Source organism: Pleurodeles waltl, chromosome 6 (assembly GCF_031143425.1).
Source record: "Pleurodeles waltl isolate 20211129_DDA chromosome 6, aPleWal1.hap1.20221129, whole genome shotgun sequence".
NCBI classification, from domain to species: Eukaryota; Metazoa; Chordata; class Amphibia; order Caudata; family Salamandridae; genus Pleurodeles; species Pleurodeles waltl.
The window spans coordinates 957,769,675-957,789,623 of record NC_090445.1 but is presented as its reverse complement, the minus strand read 5'-3'; the positions used below and the strand labels follow the sequence as shown (position 1 = coordinate 957,789,623).

The following is a 19,949-nucleotide window of genomic DNA, read 5'->3' as shown; positions in this document are numbered from 1 at the left end:
AGTTTTGCACATGGCTCATTATTCAACGTACACTTGGAGACCCTGCATGTACTAGTTAGCCATCAGAGCATTAGAGTTTGTCATTATGCTGAAGACATACAATAATACATGAAAGTGATATTAGCTATCCACAACTATAAAAACTTACTTTGCCTAGATAACGTTTAAACTGGACTCATAAGGTTTATCTCAAATGCAATCCAACTGAAGGCAGCGAACTCCAACTTTAAGTACAGTCTCTCAACCTGGAGCTTAATGCATTCTCCTCCACTCTTTCAATTAATATTAAATCTCTAGAACTACAAAAAGACTTCAACATGTTCTTCAAGGACGATATGACAAATAGTCGAGGCTGCAGGGCTGCATGATTTTAGCCAACTATACAAAATCAAGTCTGTCCAGACATCAAAAACTTTTCAATTCTTTTTTTCTGGCCCTTGTCCTTGCTTGCATCGACAGACATGAAGCTGTTCTAACTTGTCATCACTGACAACCCTCCTTTATTACTAAAGTTTGCCTTGTTCACAGGGTCTTGGTTGTTCACTAACAAAGACAAACTCAAATAGATAACATATCTGAAATAACCACACTTGGTGCAGTGTCCAGTACATGTTCTCTTCAAATTATTCCTGCATGCTCTTTAAGCTACTATTCTAATATGGAAGCTACAAAACACCTCCAGTGGCACATGTAAGCCAAAGAGCACCACCACTTTTAATATCCCAAAAAAGATAATGGAGACAAATTTGGTGTTCTTTCTTACTATGACTATGAAAGACTTCAATCCACAATGAACAATCACCTTCTCCTAGCAGCAATTTATAAAAAGCATCACAGCACGCCTCTTCTCCATTTACATATGTTGCCAATATTCTCACACACTCTCCTTCATCTCTCCAGCCTTTGCCATAATTTCCAGATATTATGTACCCCTAACCACATAATTTTCCTCACACATATTGCATATCTCTGCTTGTGAGTCACAATCCCTGATACTCTGGGCATAACTCAGCTACTCCTCTGTGGCTAATTTGAGTTTTCTAAGTACCAAAAAAGTTATATCATTCTTGGGATGGTTACCAACTCTAACTTTTAAAACATACAGTTGACTTAATGAAGGTAATGTGTCTGAGCAGAGTATTAGGAAAGTGTATCCCTATGTCCTGGAACATTATCGCTGTTGTGAAAGCAAATTTGTAAGCCTTATATGAGGAAGATGTTGTACATTTTGGAGGTTGTACATTTTGTTTTATTGTTGGTGAATTTTTGTTTGGATGAGAGTATGTCATGGCTTTTGCAAGCATGCACCCCTCTCCAACCTAACTAGCTCCAAATTTCCTCTATTATCCTGATTTTTTTATGCTCAGTCTACATGACAATCTTGCTTGCGTGCCGGGACCTCACATGAGAAAAGTTATTTGGATCTTGAGTGGGGTTCTGGTGTCTAGAGGGGGGGATGCCAGGCAGGAACTCCATACTACATGTGACTTCTGTTGATGCCTTGGCTTCCAAATGCTTGGCGTTGACAGCATACCAATTTGTAATCAATAGTCGCAAGCAGGTCCTTTTCCCATTTCTGTTAACCAGTGAGGAGCCTACCAGCTTTGCTCTGTAGACGCTCCAAATACTAACTTAATAAGTAAGTGTACAGACCAAAACTATTGTAGAAGCACATCTAAGCCCTACAACAGTTAACATTAATATAGCCTGCTTTCCCAACACTAAAAGGTTCATTTTCCGTGGCACTGTACTGACCTTATTGGTGAATCTGGTGAATAATCTGTTTTGAATTCACAAAGTCTTTGAGACGATTAGAGTTTCAATAAACTGGACCAAACTCAGTGGGTTCATAGGGTGTTGTAACTCTTTCCTAATTTCCGTCCCCAATAAAATACCAGTCTGTTGGGTCTGGCAACTGGTCTGAGAAAATTATATGAGAAACGCTCACCTGTTATGATTTGGTCTCACAAGCCACCTATTGCAGCATATCTCCTCCCTCCTTTTAAGGATAACAAATGTAGTTTTCCCCACAACTGAACCATGAACACGGCCTGCATTCTAATTAACAGAACCGAGACAATTGTACATAAAATGTGCTTATTGGAAAATACATATCACTCTTAAAACATTTTACACTGCCTAGCAGGAACATTTATAAATCTCTGATTAGAGTGAAATTTGCAATATGGATGGAAAATTGTGTGTCAAGCTGGTTGGGCACAGTGCACAAATTGCAGTTTGGAGTATGTTAAGTGGTAATACAGTAGTTCAGCTTACTTACTACAAAAAGCAATTCATAATTCAACTAGTACAAATCTCCATTTATCCCTCACCTATATTTTCAAAGGGGAGATCCTCACAGCTGTAACTTTGGTGTGGCTGGAATAGGGACATATTAACTATTAAAGTGGAAGAGTTTAGAAACGAGTAAAAAGGGATTAAAGTGGGGCTAAGGAGGGGTTTGGGTAGGGATAGACACCCACCCACAAAGGAGTGATCACATTTGCAGTCACAAACTGTACTTCTAAAGTTACTTCAGCCAAAAATGACACATACTAGTAGTAAATGTACCCTCAGAGCTTGAGTACGTCCAGTAAAACACATGGCCAACCACTGGTACTGCATCACTCTCCCATAGCAAATAACGAAGGTAGGGACTTGAAATAAAAAACAATAGGAAATTATGTTAAATTTGAAAAATGTTAAATATTTGAAAACATTAATGCATTTAATTTAATGTTAAAACCGTTATCTAAAAATGAAACTATTTTTATATATTTTACTACTTTTTTTATTTAAAATAATGTAGCAGTATGTTATTGGAATATAATGAATTTACTCTTAATTATTCCATGCATCTCTTTTATTAATGTCAAAGTTGCCATGCAGTGGCTTAGGCTAGGGGCTCAGGACCAAGTGGAGAGTAGCTAGAGGACTCTTGGTAGCACAGACGAGGGATGGAGATCCATAAGGGTTATAGGCTAGCAGAGATGCTTTGAAGGTACTTAAGGCTCAGCAGAGAAGAGAGTATGTGGGCTAGATAACATTGTCTTTAGTAATGGCTGATAGGCTCCAATAGCAATTAGACATCTCATTGACTGCTGCTCATGCCGTACATGTTCTTTCTGTTTTATGGAAGCTTCCCCTACTCCTGACTGTGATGTTCTTATATATGTGATAAGAGCTTGCACTGCTGCTGTTTGTCAGTGTATATGTAAGGCAAAGTAAAAGTTACACTGCTGCTGCTTATGTTGTGTGCATGGTTAGACACAATTAATATTGACACAGTCTGTGCCACAGCAGTCCTTTCCTGGGAGCCGAAATCTAGGCCAAGTTTCCGGCAAGCCACCTTCAGGTAGGATGTCTAGAGCAGAGTAGGAATCCACAAGCAAGGGTAAGCATTCAAATTAGTGTGAAATAGAGGGAAAATGACTGTTACCATCTGTGAATGGGAATAGTCACCTGGAATTCGAGGGGTAAGGCAGGTAACTCTTATATGTCACTCCAGGAACGGGCCAGGGATCTACTATCAAGACATACAATGGTATAGGACTGTAGGAATGCCATATACAGGATTATAAATTGACTGCTGTGGGTTATGACACCACCAATGGGCACTGTTTAGACAAGTCTGGTGTAGCCTGAAGATCTATGAAGTCTACAAAAGCTCTACCTTTCTGCTTTTCACGGATTTATAGTGCAGGCTTCAATGTGGTAGAAGAGCCTTAAACAAACAAAAACAGTTGAGGTAAATGAAGAAAGAATCTGCCTTTTGGTAGGATTTACATACCAATCATAGGCCCTTGTGAAGAATGTATGTTTTTCAATATTGACCCTAAGAAAGACTGTGTATTTCTTTCTTTTTCGTGTCCACACTGCAGGCACTTTCAGTTTTCTGAGAATATTATAACTCCCTCCCATTTTTAGAAGCAAAAAATACATTATTTAAATTATGGCAATTACTTTCTTATTATACAGAGACTTAAATCGGCCTCCTGTTCACTTTCCATATATAGAATGTTGTTTACAGAAAAACAGTAAATTATTAACATTAAAAGTACTGTTATGGTTTCTGAGAAAACTAAAATCTTTTTAGAGCTGATGAGAAATATTTTATTTGTGGCCCTTGAACGTAAATACCCTCGTTTCACTGTTTCTCATGTACACACATGAGGCACCTTTTCATGGTTTTAGAAACAGACATGAATATGCAAGTAATCAAATTACTTTGGTTGCAATAAACTACTAGCATTAAAAAACTGCATTACAGTGTTACATATCAATAAGTATGAAAAAAGAGAACTTTGGTCAAATTAACTGCGTCAATTTTAAATCAAGGCAAATGAGGAGGAGGAGGAGAGAGTGGAAAAGGTAGAGCTGTTTACTGTAAGAAATACTTTTTCTACAAGAAACTGCAAGAAAACACTGAAATATACGTTAAAAATATAACTAACTAAGGAAGAATGAGAAATTATTATGTGTCGAACTGGACAACTGAGTGTCTTTGAACTGCATGGAAAATGTCATATTATTTCGTTTAATTTGAGAACCCGATGTTGAATCTGAAGTGACTTTTAGGTCGAAGTCTGCAACAGTGCGAATGTGCTGTGCTTGCAATGATGGTTTGTTTCCTAAAAAACAAAAAAAACAAAAAGGGCTTAGAAGACGCCCATTACTTTCCATTGGTTGTCTTTGGCTTGATCTTCACTCTCATTTCACTGTTTTTCATTGGTCAGCAGGTGTGTGGTTGCACTTTCTTCTTCATGCAGGGCACAAGTCCTAAGATGAGAAGTGGTGGGACTAACCAGGCAGCATGCAAGTGATATCATGGTGCGTGACATCACAGCATGTGGCATCGCATGTAGCATCACAGGAAGTGGCATCACAACCCATGACCTTACAAGAAGTGACATCAAATTTTAAGACCTCATGCAGGCTTAGTAGGTCTACCATGATTATATTTGAGCGCATTACAATGTTTAACAAATGAGAATGTGCATCGGGCTTGTGCCAACAAAAGTGACGCAACCCCAGTGCAAAATCTGGGCCTAAATTTATACATTAAGGGCCTCATTACGAGTTTGGTGGTCTGACTGCCAGACCGGTGCGGTGGTGGCTGTCAAGAGACCTCCATCTTGGCGGTCATACAGACTGCATTGAAACAAGTTACACAGCCAGGCCCACCAAAAGGCAGCCAAAATCCGAACACCGCCAGTTCTCTAGAGGGTGGAAAAGAGGCAGTCTGATCACCACCAACCCATCAACCAACTACCGAACTTATTACAAGTTAAAAATCACCATGGTGGTCTTCCAAAGGCGGTGCGAACCGCGCCGTTCGGCGGTGCCCACAGTAATAAAGGACACTACATTGGACAGATTTGAAAACAACACCGCTGACACACACACATACACACACTCGATACACCTACCAACCACACTATAAAACACACCCCTTCACACACCACAATCCTTTGCATCTCCCACACCAAACACAGAAGCCAGAGCAACATCAGAGCAAACCAAACCATAGATTAGGCACACCACCACCTCTCACAAAGCACATATCACACATCCTCCCTCCCCACACACCCAGCACACATATTTGCACTCTATCACACCATTTACTCCCCATCACCCTCTTAACACACAGCACCTCAAAAAAAATCTCACTTCTTTACCACCACCATGTCACCACAAAAACATCCCCATTTTACAGATGACGAGTTTAGAGTCATGGTGGATAAAATCATTAGAGTAGAGCCACATCTGTTTGGAGCCCAAGTCCAGTGGGCTACTAGTGCAAGGAAAATGGAAATGTGGCAAAGAATAGTCAACAGGGTGAATTCTGTAGGCAGCTACCAGCGCACAAGGGACGACATCAGGAAGAGCTGGAACAACCTCAGGGGGAAGGTCTGTTCCATGGCCGCCAGGCACCATCTGGTGGTCCACAAGACTGTCTGTGGTCCCCCGCCTCCTGCCCCACAGTTCACATCTCTGGAGGAGAAGGTCTTGGCCACCCTACATCTTGAGGGGTTGACAGGAATACCTGGGGGATGGAGGGCCTTGCAATGTGTGTGTGTGCTGGCTGAAGTGTGTGTGTTGTGAATGTGTGTTGCAGGATGTGAGTGTGTTTCTTGAATGATAGATGTATCTGCTGGGCTTGACGTCCCTCCCCCGCCCCATAATGTGTTTGTTAGTGGTACAATTTTGTTATACATGTTAATAATACAGGTAGGTGTTGTCCATGTTGACACTGATTTTGTTGTTTTTCGGCGAGCAGGAGCTGTGGCATGACATTTAGGAATGGCTCCAAGGCGGCTCCGGATGTGAATTGCTGTGTGCAGGTGAGTATCTCCCCTTTAACTGCTCGTTTCTGTCTGCTGATCCATTGTGGTTGGACCTATTGGAGGTGTGCAACCTCATAATAGATCTGGTGGAAACATGCTCTCCGCCTGCCTGTTTGTGCCTCTAGAAGACTGCAGCGGTCTGTGCTGCCTGGTGGTGGCAGCATTCCTCTGGTGGTCCATTCCACCTGACTGTTGGCACCATCTCCCACATGGCGGTCACAGGACCGCCAAACTCTAAATCAGTCCCTTAGTTTTTTTAAAACCCCACCAGGAAGAAATTAGCAACCAAGAGAAATGTGGCAATAGATTTGTTCTGCTTAATTGGTCACTAAGTCTGTGTTTTAAAATATCTTATGGGGTTAAGGCACCTGCTGCAGAGATCTCTGTGTACCCAGGAGGATAATGCATTTGCTGGAGAAACCTGTTTTTTCTCTAGTCCCAGTTTTAAATCAAAGTAATTTAGGAGATTAATGTGTCTCCTGCAAAGCACATCATCTAACATGAAAATGACAGAATTTTATATTATGTAACTAGGTGAGTTGTTGCTTTTAACACAGAGACCATTTTATTATTCACAGCCCTTAAATTGTAATCCTTCTAATATATCACAGCGAGGTAAGAAGCTATGAAGGACATGTGACTCCTGCCCCTTGTAATCCTCACTGTCTAATGTAACAAATTTTGTAATTGATTTACACATTTATAGGATTTATTTTCAATGTATAATTTGTATGTGTGATATAATGTGCTCTGTCTGATATCCTGCACTAGAATGAGTAGAGCTAAAAAGGAAATAAAAATATTGATATTTAAATTGTTATTTGCGAAAATACTTGAACAGACCAACAACTTTGACATTCTTATACTGCATGAAAATCTCTTATAGATAGGGATTGAACACCATAAAAACATACCTCTTTGCAGTATTTGTGAAGTGATAACAAGCTGTGTGCCTTTATTTCCCCTCCCCTGCATTTGCATGTAGGTGTGAGGCTCAGATAGCTCCCAGTCACCGTAGTCGAACAAAAGGAGCCTGATGGCTCCTTATATTCGACCTTTGTTATGGACCCAGCTGGAGTCTGAAATATAAAAGCCCCTTCCCCGCCTGCACCTTGCTGATGGAAAATGAAAGCAGCCACCGTGCAGGCACTGCTGAATGTGTCCCAGTTTCTGAAAATTACACCAGGACAAGTTCAGCATATTTCACTGGGACCCACTTCTTGCAGGGTGGACGTGGGTGGACGCTGGTTACCCGTATGTACCCCCGACTTGTGCCCTGCCTTCATGTCTCCTTTATGCCTTTATCCATTTGATAGAGCATGGACCAAGTACAGATTGTTAGCTTTATTAGTGTCCTGTCACTCCTCAGATTCGGGTACTTTTTTCTTTTTTGTTTTTAATTCTTGCTTCCCATTTGCAAGCAGCATTACCCTAAACGTACCATACATTGGCCCATTTCTGAAAATGGAAAGTGCTCAGGCCAATCTGATCGCCCAGAACATCTGCTTCCAATCAGCGGGACCTTAAGATCTTCCTATGTTTTAATAAACTGTCTTACAAGGCTCTACTCCAATGTTTTGGCTCCTATCTCACATATCACCCTGAAACATTTTTCAGTTTCCCCTTTAAACTGAATGGATGTTTTCAAGTGTTTTTAAAGCTACTGCCATACTTTGATGTCAAGCACCCATCGACATTCAGCCGAGATTGGTGTACATGTGTTGTAAGCGAGACATTGAGAACGCTAAAACCTACGGCCATGCCGTCCACAGAGATTTTGTCAGGGGGGGACATAATTTTCATGCGGGCCACAGCCGTACTAGTGCAGGTCGTGCAAACTACGACAGCCGTAGTGTTATGCTGCACTGTCACCCTCCACACAAGGCTGTACCTAAATCAGGGGGTGGGTAAGTGCTCCCCTATCCCCACCTGCGGAAGCCCATGCCTACAGCCGATGTTTATTATGATAAAATGATATCACTCCTTCTAGAACTTACGTAATTATGCCCTCTACTATGCCTCTCAGTGTGCACATTGTATGACGAAGCAATGCACAGTGTCTTTTAATTGGTACAGCTTTAGATACAGCCAGCAGCATGGTGCCATAAGCTATGGTTTTGAAGTAGGGGAGGACCCTACTGCTCAGCAGAACGTGAGATAATTCTGATGTTCTTCTGTAAAACGCAGAGACAGGGAAATACATGGACTGCCATACCATGACCCTGCCCAGTTCCAGAAGGAATACAAACCACAAGTTCTACTGTGTATAGTAAATAAAAAACGTGTCATTGTGATGCACTTTAATTTGAAGTGTAAGCAAAGGGGCAAAGCTCGAAATAGTGCAGCAGGTGCAGTGGCACTCGGGCCCTGAAGCCACAATGCACCACTGACGCCTGATTATTGATAGTTCAAGTAGGGTGTATCAAAAGCAGATTGCACATGGCCGATGTCTGGAGAGTGAGAAGAAAGCTTCCTTTGCAAGACTAAGTCAACAGTAGTTCGCTGCACATGCCTTCACATGTTTGATTACTGCGAGCCCGATATAAACAAACATCACTTTGCACTTGAGAAAGCAAAGGGAGTCTTTATGAAACCAAATGCTATTTTTGTGCTGGGCTCCCTGGCGGAAATGCCTTGAACTCAGTTATAAATCATGGCTCTTACAGGATGCACCTATTTTTTGGGGGGTATCAAGTGATGTTATTTAGCGGGTTCTAGGCAGGAACTGTTAACAGGGATTTGGCTTAGGACGACTTCTGTACACACTTGTGAAGCTTATTGTCTAATTTTATATCCACGAATGCAGAAAAACGATAAGTATTTTGATGTAGAAAGGCGTTTAATCATTTCTTAAATGAAACGCTGTTCTTAATTTTTTGGTTTTCGTTTATCCCTGGTTGATGCAGTCACACATCTGTTTAAACTTAGTGCCATACTCAGGTAGTCTAAAACTATTTTTTTAATCTTTCTCCCTCGGAAAAAAAGAAAACTCGTAAACATTTATGGGTTGGTCGAGTTAGCTACGCAACCTTTCTTTTTGTGGCCAACAAAGTCGAGCCTGTTGCCCCATGTAGTTGTTTCCCACTCACACCTATCACTGTCCATGTGACTTCTTCTCTCCCAATGTCTGTGTTGCTGCCCAGCCATGAGAAATAAAGTGCTATGGCACAGCCAGGGCTGGCGGCGTCAGAGCACTTTTTTTTACCATCCTGTTGCCAGTCCCTTCCACCCTCCTGTTGTCCATGTTGTCCCTCATCAGCCTCACTCCCATTGTCCATGTTGCCCATACCAACTCACCATAAGAATAAAAAATGCCGACATGTGACATAGCACTTTTTTTCTAACTTCACATTTAGCCATGCTGCACATCCATGTACATATGTACAACATGGCTAGAACACATTGGCAAAGCTTATAGTATTCAAATAGGCGAGACCTATGAGCTTTGCTATTACTTGGTATGTTATTGAACTTGTATTAGAGTGGAGAGTGAGAAATTTCCTGTCTCTCTACTTCTGATAAGCCTCTATGTATATCTGGTTATAAACGAACTACTCACCACCTAAAACTTGGAGCTACCCAGGGTTCTCTATTTTGTTTTTTGCATACTTTTTCTGCTCCCAAAGCCTGGAAGTGCTGATGAGCTCTAACAAAAGCAAAACACATTGTTTTTATTCATTCCAGGTTGGCTTGAATAGTATTTTAGCAATCCAAAGCTGTAATAGTGCTCTCACTAATGGTCAAGAGCTTTTGCTACTTTTCAGCTTGACAAGAATAGTAATAGCTAGTCCTAAGTTTAAAGACTTTGCTGCAAAAAAGCAATCTGAAATTGTATCAAATGAATTATAAACATAACTCTCAACAAATTAATTAGAAAGGAAATAATTTTTTAATGAGGGTGGATGATTGTGTTTTTAAATTAGTGTTTAAAAATTAATATTGATTAAATGAATATATTTATGATAAAGTTAATTTCAAATTTAAATGAGGAGATAATGTGTGAAACGTTTTATTTTATGAGTTTTAGGTTGATTTTAATTATTTTACATTTGTATTCTACAATACAGCAATTTTTTTGTAAATTAATACAAATTTTAAAATGTTCCTTATATCTTCTTACACAGAGATCTCTGACCTGATGGTGTTACAAATAGAAACTTATCAGTCATAAAATGAGTTGTAAATGGTTCTATCCCCTCATTTGAAAGCATAAATCCTCCTAAATCTCCTTCTGTCTGTAAATATCCACTTGGAATTAGTGAATAGCAAAACAGTGGTAATATCCATCTAGTTCTAGTAATAGGTCAATAGATCAACTTATGTAAATGTGTCCTTGTGAGTCAGAACCTCTGAGTCTAAAAGGTTTCACTCCTATTTGTTACATATGCTTATCTTCCAAATTTCTCCAGTGAAGATACCTTAATGAAATGATTTATTTGCATACCACCTGAGGAAATATAGTTCCTCCACTGTCCGGAAAGATCTTCATATTTACATATACGTTGTGCCAGAACATCACCGTCCAATAGAATTCTATTTTTTAACACCCATGTTTTCACACTGACTGAGTTCACTGTAAATCCAAACATAAATCTGAGTGGTCTGGCAGGTGCTAGGTCAAGTATTTACATTACAAAACTTGCCTTAGATCTTACAAATAGAGTTAAACCTGTGAATGCTTGCTGTACTTCCCTGCATAATATGACAAAATGTTGGCATCGATATTATTCTCCCTCCAACAATCTGTCACACTCTGGTTGATGGTTATTCTCCTAAGAGACTGTCAGCTCTCGGTTGCCTGGAATAAATAAGCTTAGATGGAGGATTAACAAATTAATTTAAGACTATGTCAAATCCACCAGATAAGATAGTAGGGAGATTATAGTGGGCTAGGTCAGATTCTCAAACATGGTATGATTGTTTTACCATTTTCTATGATGGAAATCCTCTGTAGCTTTGGTTAGATTTAGCAAGTTACGTCTATTTCATTCCTTCACCCAGGACCTTACCTTCACTCACACATACACACACACACTGCTGTATTTTGTTCAGTACTTATAGTTAAGCATCCAGATGAGCTTTAATTATGTTGACATGGTGCTTTTTCTGTTGTAACTTCCATGAATGGCCGAGAGGCCTCAATTTTGAGGAAGAGGTTACTAAGAGAAGAGGCCAGAAAAGATTTGGGTTTAATTGTGTTTTTGTTTGCATTTTGGTAATGAAAATATTTGCCTTTTGGCTAATGCTAGGATGAACATGGTGGCAGAACACTGGCCAGTGTTTCAGTTAATTTTTGTCGGCATGTTTTAATTGGCAGGAAAACCATCCATAGATTATTTTAGATGCTTTCGATTTATCTCACATTTTCAGCCTCAAAACATTTAATTGAGGAGCTGATGCTCATTATGAATTGTTAAAATGACATGTCGAAAAGTGGGAGCCAACAACTTCAACACTCATTTGCGAAATATGGTCGTGCTAGAAGTTGTCAATTCTGTAGAAGTGTGTTACGTAAAGTATGGAATACTTGAATACTGTTAAAACAAGCAGATGCATTCACTGCCAATGCAGGTCTTCACAGTTAAAGGCCTACAATATGTGAACCGTTCAGGTGAAGTTAGTATTAAAGGTTAGTTATTCATGAAATGTGACAAACAGCAAATGTGGGAAGAAAATATCAACAAAATGGACAGGTGGCTTTTCAAGTAACTGCTAGGAGCCTTACAACATCATTTTTAGAATACCCTTTTTGCCAGGAATTTCAAAAAGGTAGTCCTTGCTAAATAATTTGCTACCGTCACATCAACGATGCTGATACGACTTGGAAGTGCCAAATGACTGAAGTAAACAATTTTCAAGTTAATATTTGTCCACATATTACGGAGGAAAGTGTAATAATGTTGTGAACTGTTGCTACAAGACATAAGGTATGAACACTGGTGGGATGTTGGACTTGGTTGATAGGCATACAAGGTATTATTAGAGGTTTGTAGTATATTTCTTGAAACGTCTATGATAAAAGAGATAATCCACAAACCTATCTTTTTGTGATGTAGCTGAGCACTGAATAATATTTTTTCAAGTGCCTAATCATGCAGACTGTTATGATTTTGTAGGTCATTCAGGGTTTTTCTCAGCTGATAGTATTATGTTTTCACAGTGGATGGATTGAAAATTACAGAAATTGAGTATATTTACATTGAGCGAAAATAAGGCTGTTACATTTTGTATTTCAGATTGTTATTTTCAGGCGGTCAAGTTTCCTGCCTCACAGCACTACAACCTTTTTCTATCAGCTTAACTGCAAGCCTCTATCATGTGAAGAGTACCGCTGGTGCCCTATTGAAATCGCTGTCACCACTAATTTGAATGTCTGCTACAAAGTCAGAGAAATAATGGTATTAAACGTTACAATTAAATTGAAAATGTTTATTACGAGGAGGTTAATGTTTACTTAAACCAGATAAGTATTTGAAAATTTGCTTAGTCAGGTGCAAAATGATGATTGAAAAAAAAAAAAAAAATCTCCAACATCAATATAAACTCATGGCTAGATTTCTTTTAAAGTAAGCAACAAATCGAACTAATATTTTTAAGGAGGTAAGCATTTTGCGGAAATGTGTGCTGTCATGCAAGAAAATCAATAAAGGAGGATGTAACTTTCAATATGACACGTTCATTCAATTGTCATTTAAAAGTGGCATTTTTATTTCAAATTATAAGTTAATCGTGCCAAATGCTGTTATTCTTAAGAGGTCTAATGACCTACTGGGATATGGTATTTCCGAAGTGCACTGAGACTCATAGCAGAGGCAGTTTAAGTGCACATAGCCACGCTGCAGAATGCATAATTTACGTATTCACTGTTTTTAATTTCCCTGAACAGTAGATTCTCGCACTGGTAAATATTAACAAATATTAAAATTCCAGCAAGTGAGAACAGATTTATTTTCCCGAATCTGAAGCTGCGACAAGCTAGGGCACAAGCTGTATGTGTGCTTCCATTCCTCTGAAGAAAGATAAATAGCATCAGATGCTCACAACAAACAGTAAGGCAGCTTTATTTACAGTTTCATCCACGTTTTAATTTTGCCAAGAACATTTGTTATGAAAGTAGAAAAGTAAAATCTGTGCTGCATCTGCTGAGGGAGAATGTCAGATAAAATACTTGTGAATGAATGGGATGTCAGCTTGTATTATTTAGCCTAGATCTACAGAAACTCGACACCTGGTAATTAAATGAGTGCTGCATTCATTACAGGTTTCAAACTAAACTTCCGTTATAATTAAATCTCCTCTCTCTGACTCTCTTACTTTTTTTCTCTCTCTCCCTCTCTGTCTCTCTTTTTCTCTCTCTCTGTCCATCTTTCTTCTGAGTGTTTTTTCTCGCTAATACATTGTGGTAGTTAAAATGCAATTTCTACAGGAAGGCCTCACTTACAACTCTAATACGCCTTTAGGCTGCTCTCACCAATCTGCTCCAAGCTTCCCAATACAATAGTTTAATATTCTCAGGGGCCTATTCACAAACTATATTTTAACATGTTTTGCAGTACTATAGCAATAATAATAAAAACCTCCTACAAACAATGTTTCCCCATCTCCTGTGCAGAGATAACTCCCCTCTCCCACCCCCGCCACAAATGCAGAGTCTCTGCACCTGTGGCACCTGTGGCTGTAAATTTCAGTAGCAAATGTGGGAGGGACAGAGGGGAGTGGACGAAAAATTGAGCAATACTTACAGTTAAAGGGGAGGGGATTTGGGAGGAATAAAGAGCGGTTTAGAAAGGTTTAGTAAGGTTCAGGGAGGGTTCGGGCAGAGACGGCCAACCACCAATGAGTAAGCCCTTTGTTATTCCCAAACTGAACTTCTAAAGGCGCTACAGCCAAAATGGGAACCAAAACAGTAATAAATTACTCCAGCTCCGAGCCAGAGTAAGTCTAGCACCTCAGATGGCCAGCGTCTGTAACTGCTACACACTCCATAAGAAAGTAATATAGTTAGGTATTTAATTGAAGCCCTTTATGGAATAATTTTTAATTACATTAAATTATTCAAAATAGTTAAAATTATACATATTAATAATTTTATGTTAAACATGTTTGAATAATTATTAAGGCATTATAAAAAAAACATGTATTTATTCGAAGTGGCATTTAATTTAATTTAATGTAAAAATATTCAAATTGATTCAAGTTTTATTTAAAAAATAAGTTACTGGTGTTGTACAATTGTTCTATGTTTAAAATAAATATATAGATTAATTTACATTGATATTTAGCTTACAAATATTTATACAACTTGTTTTTAGTTTTGTTATTTTCTAATTTTCCTTGTACTTTAGCATAGGGAAAATCCATAGTCGGGTGGAGGGCATCACATAGTAATGTCTGAGGAACAGTTTGAAAAGCTTATTATATTTAGAAAAAGTTTGTAGAAATAGTTTCATAGCAAATATTACGTAAATTATTTTTAAATATTTATTTTAAATGTAAACCAAAGAAATAAATGCTACAGCACAATTATGTTCATTTTGAATAAAATCTTTAATTAATGTAAATATTTTAGGTTAAGTTAAATTTATTTTTTGGAAATGTAAGTTAAAAATTCAATTTCCACTTAGTTATTTTGCAATAAATAATTAAGATTAATCAATCAATCAATCAAGGATTTATAGAGCGCACTAATCACCCGTTAGGGTCTCAAGACGTTGCGGAGGTGAGCTACTGGTCGTAGTGCCATGTCTTGAGGCATTTCCTGAATGTCAAGAGGTCTTGGGTCTGGCGAAGGTGGAGCGGTAGGGAGTTCCAGGTCTTAGCGGCTAGGTGAGAGAAGGATCTTCCTCCGGCGGTGGTGCGGTGGATGCAGGGGATGGAGGCGAGGGCGAGGCTGGCGGAGCGAAGATTGCGGGTCGGGTGTGGAAGGTGAGTCTGTCGTTGAGGTAGGCTGGGCTTGTGTTGTGGAGGGCCTTGTGTGCGTGGATGAGGAGTTTGAAGGTGATCCTCTTTGATACTGGTAACCAGTGAAGGTCTCTGAGGGGGGGGAAATGTGGTCACGGCGTGGGATGTCCAGAATGAGGCAGGCGGATGCATTCTGGATTCTTTGCAGTTTTGTTAGGAGTTTGGTTGTTATTCCTGCATATAGGGCATTTCCGTAGTCCAATCGGCTGCTGACCAGGGCATGGGTGACAGTTTTCCTGGTTTCGACGGGAATCCACTTGAAGATTTTGCAGAGCATGCGGAGAGTGTTGTAGCAGGAAGAGGAGATGGCATTGACCTGCTGAGTCATGCTGAGTGTGGAGACCAAGATGAAGCCTAGGTTGCGTGCGTGGGTGGTGGGTGAGGGCGCGGTTCCTAGGGAGGTGGGCCACCAGGAGTCATTCCAAGTTGAGGGGTTGGTGCCAAAGATGAGGATTTCTGTCTTGTCTGTGTTTAACTAGAGGTGGCTTGATTCCATCCACCTGGCAATGACATGAAGTCCGTTGTGGAGGTTGTTCTTTGCAGTTGTAGGGTCTTTCATAAGGGAGAGGATGAGCTGAGTGTCGTCTGCGTAGGAAACTATGTTGATGTGGTGGTTTCGTGCGATGTTGGCGAGGGGGGCCATGTAAACGTTGAAGAGCATGGGGCTAAGCGAAGATCCTTGGGGAACGCCACAGATGATTCTGGAGGCTTCTAACAGGAACGGTGGGAGGCGGACTCTCTGGGTTCTGCCTGAGAGAAATGACGAGATCCAGTCGAGTGCCTTGTCGCGGATACAAGCGTTGTGGAGGCGTGTGCGGAGAGTGTGATGACATACCGTGTCGAAAGCTGTGGAGAGGTCCAGGAGGATGAGTGCTGCTGTTTCTCCTTCGTCGAGCATGGTCTTAATGTCGTCTGTGGCAGCAATGAGTGCAGTCTCAGTGCTGTGGTTTCTGCGGAATCCGGATTGGGAGGTGTCGAGTACCTTGCTGTCTTCCAGGAACCGGGATAGTTGGCTGTTTACAATTTTTTCGATGACCTTGCCTGGGAAGGGGAGGAGGGAGATCAGCCGGTAGTTCTTGGGGTCGTCTGGGTCTGCCTTTGGTTTCATTAGCAGGGTGTTGATTTCTGCGTGCTTCCATCTTTCTGGGAAGGTGGCTGACTCGAAGAACTGTTATGGTTTTGCAGAGGTGGGGGACGATAATGATGTTTGCCTTATTGAAGATATGGTGTGGGCAGGGGTCCGATGGTGATCCGGAGTCGATGGGGGCCATGGTGGTGGCGGTCTCCTCTATGTTGACGGGGGTCCAGGTGTGGAGGAGGTGGGTGTTGCTTGGAGCGTTGAGTTCTTGGGTGTTTGGAGTCAGCTGGTGGGTCTGGGGTTTGAAGCTATTGTGGATTTCTTCTATCTTTCGATGGAAGTGGGTTGCCAGTGAGTTGCAGAACTCCTGTGATGGCGGGGTTCGTTGGAGCAGGTCCTGGGGTGGAGAGCTCATTGACAATTCCGAAGAGCTGTTGAGAGCGTTGGCGTCAATGCGGTTTTTGAAGTGGGTCCTTTTGGTGATGCAGATCAGTTGGTGATGTTTGCGTGGGGCATTCTTGAAAGCGATGTGGTTGGAGTTGGTAGGGTCAAGGTGGCAGGTTTTTTCCATTCTGCGACATAGCCGTTTGGATTCCTGTAGTTCTGGGGTGAACCAGCTGGCCTTGATTCTGTGGGAGGTGTTTTTTTTTTTTTGGAGCGGTGCAAGGGTGTTGGCGCAATCTTCTATCCAGCGATGCAGGTTGGCAGTGGCTATGTTGGGGTCCAGGGTCCCAGGGGGTGGGGCCCTGGCGAGAGTGGAGATCAGTTGATCCGTTGATATTTTGCTCCAGTTTCGTCGGGGGGGGTTGTATGCGGTGGTGGTGAGTGACTGGTTTTTGGTAGGAGAAGTGGATGCAGCAGTGGTTTGTCCAACTGAGTTCGGTGGTGTGGCTGAAAGAGACATGGTTGCTGGCTGAGAAGATTGGGTCGAGTGTGTGGCCTGCGGAGTGGGTGGGTGTAGTGACGAGTTGCTTGAGGCCGAAGTTGGCGAGGTTGTCGATTAGGCTGGTGGTGTTGATATTGTTGTTATTTTCTAGGTGGAAGTTTAGGTCACCAAGGAGGATGTAGTCTGTTGAGGCGAGGGCTTGGGAGCTGATGACGTCGGCGATGTTGTCACAGAACTGCGGTCTGGGTCCAGGGGGTTTGTAGACCAGTGTTCCTCTGAGTGTGTTGTTGGCGTTGATGTGAATTTTGAAGTGGAGGTGCTTGGCGGAGTTGGTGGAGACTCTTATGGTGTTTTTGTGGACTATGGCGATTACTTCTCCTGGTCTGTTGATTCAGTCTCTTCTGGTGATCTTGTAGTTTTCTGGTACGGCTATGGCTACGTCTGGTTCTGAGGCCGAATTCATCCAGGTTTCGGTGAGGAATGCGACGTCGGACGAGTATGTGGTTAGGAGGTCCCAGAGTTCAATTGCATGTTTGTGGACAGAGCGGGTGTTAAGTATGATGCATCTTAGGTGGTTGTCTGTTTTGATTTGGAGTTTGGAGGTTAGGCTGCAGGTGAAATTGCAGGCTTTGAAGGAGAAGGGTCCTTTGGTGCGCGTCGGTGTGGACTGGAAGCAGATGGAGGAGCGTCCTGGATTAAGGGCGTGGAGTTCGTTGGCAGTGTAAAGGTGTTTTGTGGCGCGGAAGGCGTGTTGGCCAGGGGGTCTGGCGCTGGGCGCGGTCTTGGCGCGGACGGGCGGAGACGGGCTTGCCTTTGGAACGCCTTCGGTGTGCCAGCGGCGCGTCCACGCTGCGGCCGGCATAAGAGGGGAGGTGGGAGGGAGTGGCAGCTGGGAGGAGGGAGGGAAACCTTCAATGGGAGTGCGGGGATGGGGGCAGCAGGAGTCAGGAGCGGGAAGAGCTCCGAGGAGGAGGGAGGGGGGCAGGGCCTATAGGGAGAGGAGAAGCCAAGAAGCCCAAACAAGCCCAAACAAGCCCAGACAAACCCAAACAAGCCCAAAACAATGGCAGCACTTACCGGAGCAGTGGTGAGGAGGAAGCGACCTGCCTGCAAGGATGCAGGGTCAGAGGTCGCCTCAAGATTAATGGTCTATAGAAATAATTAAAAGTAATTTCATCACATTTTTTAAAAATATGTTGTTACAATAATTACAATAATTGTTTAATTGAAAAAAGAAATAGTTTATAATTAAATAATAAATGTGTGCTATAGTTGTTTATACCGTTAACATATAATTATTTATATTTTAACTATTTTAAATATTTTCATTTAATTTGAGTTTATTTCCTATGATGCTTAAAATTAACTCCCTGCTTCCATTATTTTCTATGGGAGGATGTAGCATGTTTAGCTACACCCACATTTTTAGAGAGTGGAGACATGTAAGTCTACACTTTTGAGGACCTTCATATTTGGATTTTGTGAATAGCCAAACCTATTAAAGTTTCTCAAAAGTGTAACAGTAAGTTAGACATGTAAATTGCTCAAAAGTGAAATGTATCATTGTAAATAGCCTGTCAGATTTTACCAAAGTAGGTGCAGAAAGTAGAAGGATGCATTGGGGGAGAGCAGTTAAAGATATGAATGGATTCCAAAAGTATAATTTCCCTTGAACATGACCTGAAATAAATGTCATTGTAAAATTTTAAAAATCAACAATAGTTTAAAAAAAATTGTCAGGCATGTAGAGCCTAGCTCTATGTGATGTTTTTTTCTGATTTAGTGAAAGTTTGTGCTGCCAAATTGGGAGACTAAAAGTGAAAATGGAGCTAGCTAGCACACATGCATAAGTTACATATATGTATTGCTCTGCTTATGACAATGGCTAAAAATAGAAAACTATCCTTTTGCTTTGCTGAATTTGGCTGCTTCCAAAACAGTGTGCACAAGCACTGGCAAGGTGACAATACCTCATAGCAAGAAAGTCAGGCTATTGTCTTTTTTCTGTGTTTTTTGCCATTTGCAAGAGTTTGTGTGGGTCAAAAATTATGTTCATGCATATCTCACATTGTTATAAAGGATTTTCTAATTTAAAAAAATCCATTCCTTGATGGGCACCTATGCACATGTGTGCATTTAGAAATGTGCCTTGTGACCCAGGCACACATGTGCAGTGTAATGCGGTCAGTTGTCATGACGAAGGCAACAGATGGCCATGTTGCAAGTACAACTATATAAAAAAGTGAAAGCAAGAATCTTCTTTGAAGCACAAAAAAGGAATACAGTAGGCCAGGTCGCCCTATGTAATTTCTGGGTCCTCGTAACACAGACCTTCAAAAATAAATAGATAAAATATAAGGAAAGATCAGAAGGGATGGACTGAAAGGAGCATATGGGGTGGTAAAAAAACAGATCGAGAGTACGAGTGGAAGGATGAAGCTTATCCTTTTAGAGTGTTGCGGAACAAAACGCTCCTTGGTGGAACAAACACAAAAACGGGGGAAGCCATTGAATCAAGAGCAGACAACTTCATTAGGAACACACCCAATCATGAGCCAGTGACCCAGTTAAGGTATATCTTATGCATTGGAAACACTGGGTCTGTTTACAGAGAGTTGAAGCTGCCTATAGTCAAGACTTAAAAATAAGTGGAATTAGAAGGAAGCCATATGATTTC

The 19,949-nt window shown here is 41.1% G+C and overlaps 1 protein-coding gene across 6 annotated transcripts in view; it reads left to right on the top strand.

Annotated features, from left to right (window-relative positions):
- Positions 1-19,949, top strand: part of LOC138300428 (heparan sulfate glucosamine 3-O-sulfotransferase 1-like) — a 734,894-nt gene that overhangs the window by 233,326 nt on the left and 481,619 nt on the right. For 2 of the 6 annotated variants that reach the window (XR_011204938.1, XR_011204939.1), the window contains exon 2: positions 6,281-6,344. The exons of the other annotated variants lie outside the window; for them this stretch is intronic. The gene's annotated coding sequence lies outside the window, so the exon portion shown is untranslated. The remainder of the gene's footprint in view (positions 1-6,280; positions 6,345-19,949) is intronic. 6 annotated transcript variants of the gene reach the window in all.